The 2,008-nt window shown below is 40.5% G+C and overlaps 1 protein-coding gene across 1 annotated transcript in view; it reads right to left on the reverse strand.

The window, feature by feature from the left end:
- The window catches only part of LOC101855994 (integrin alpha-8), a gene marked incomplete in the record, with an annotated part of 90,749 nt that overhangs the window by 23,824 nt on the left and 64,917 nt on the right, over positions 1-2,008 (reverse strand).

Here is a 2,008-nt window from a genome sequence, read left to right on the forward strand (position 1 = left end):
AGAGAAAGGAGAGATAGATAGATAAATAGAAAGATAGATAGATAGAGATAGATGGATAGATAGATAGATAGATAGATAGATAGATAGATAGATAGATAGATAGATAGACAGATAGAGAGATAGAGAGATAGATAGAAAGGGAGAGAGAGAGAAAGAGAGAGAGAGAAAGGAGAGATAGATAGATAAATAGAAAGATAGATAGAGATAGATGGATAGATAGATAGATAGATAGATGGATAGATAGATAGATAGATAGATGGATAGATAGATAGACAGACAAACAGAAAGACAGACAAACAGATTGACAGAATAGATAGATAGATTGATAGATAGATTGAGACAGAGAGAGCGTCAGAGAGAGAGAGCAACTTAGAGAAAGGAGGGATAGATAGATAGATAGATAGATAGATAGATAGAGAGAGAGAGAGAGAGAGAGAGAGAGAGAGAGAGAGAGAGATACATGTACACGTACACATACAAACATAAACACACCAAATGAACCTTCTATAAACAGCGCAAAGAAACACGCGTATATCGAGGACTTAATTACAATTTGATCCCTGAGCCTATCCCTTTTTTGTTCCTATGATTACGATCAAATAACTTCAAAGAAAAGTTGTTTTAAACGAAACACCATGCCAAAGGTTTTCTTTAAGGTATTCATTAGACATTGCGGAAGACAGGTGTTTGTCCAATGACGTCAATCGGGGCGTTGAGAACAGTCTCAGTCGCGGAGTGGAAAACAACCTAGCAATTATAACACTGAATTTAACTGCGGAGCATGGGCACCCATCCCCCGTTTTCCCAACTTTACAGAATCGGAATAATGGCAGCAGCCTTTTTACTAGAGTGACATCTAGGCCTGGCGCCCTTTCTCTTTCTGTCATTACTCTATGTCTGCTTTTCTTGGTGTCGGGCGAGTACGGTTCAAGGGGCAAAGAATTTAATACAACTATTTTTCTCGATAGAACGTTGAGGGATTCTTACTTTGGACTCAAGGTATACAGTTAAAATAATATTTAGTAGATGTCAAAGAACTGAAACCGCCAATTCTTAAATCAAAGAAGTTAGAATAGACTGCCTACGCCTTTTACAACGACCATAGGCCATACGGACACGAGTTCTAGGGCAGAATTGTCCTGAAAATTGCTCGCGGAAGCATGTTACGAAGACTTCATAGTTTATTCAAGCTTTTTTTTTAAATGCGATAAATAACAAAAACCACTTCCACTTTCCTATCAGAATAGATAAACGAAAATTGTCTCTCCCACCATCGACAGACTTAGCTATAATTTGTTGGTGGGCGTTGTCGGTGTTGCGTGTGCTCACAACCTTATGATCTGCCCTAACAGACCACGTTCCGGGCCAAAGTTTGGGATGGATTTCCAAGGGTATTTCTTTTGTCCTGAGTTCTACCCACCCCCACCCCCACTTTTTTCTCTTCCATCCTTCTTACCCCCACCCCTCTCTCCCCAAGGGGAATGCGTAGAGTGGTGTCTGTCTTGGTATAACAGATCGATATTAGTGCTGACTTTCGGCCCACGTTATACAAATCTTACCCGCGAGACTTGAAATTGCCGACTAACAAAAAGAAAAGAAAAGAAAAAGAAAAAATCACGCATGTACGTGAGAGAACAGCCTTCAGCTTGCCCTCTGAGGCGCCTTTTCCATAATGACGACACAAGTGTCTGTGAGTCTGCGGCCTTTTTACGTTTATCCACAAGGGCTCAGCTCCATCGAAATATCAAAGCTTTATCAAGCAATACATTTTTAGACTTCCAAAAGTCACTCGGTACGAATCATTTGACTCGCCTTTGCATCAATCAGGAAAAGAAGAACCCAGTTCACGCGCTCCTGAAAATAAACTGAATGTAAATCCAAGCCCAAGAGATTCGTTTCTTCTTTAAAATTCTCATAACGTGACGCTTTATTTCGAACACCCGCAGAGCGAACATTCCTCCCGGAGAATGTCTGAGAATGGTTGTGTGTGTGTGTGTGTGTGTGTGTG

Source organism: Aplysia californica, unplaced genomic scaffold (assembly GCF_000002075.1).
Source record: "Aplysia californica isolate F4 #8 unplaced genomic scaffold, AplCal3.0 scaffold00016, whole genome shotgun sequence".
In the NCBI taxonomy this organism is placed as follows: domain Eukaryota; kingdom Metazoa; phylum Mollusca; class Gastropoda; order Aplysiida; family Aplysiidae; genus Aplysia; species Aplysia californica.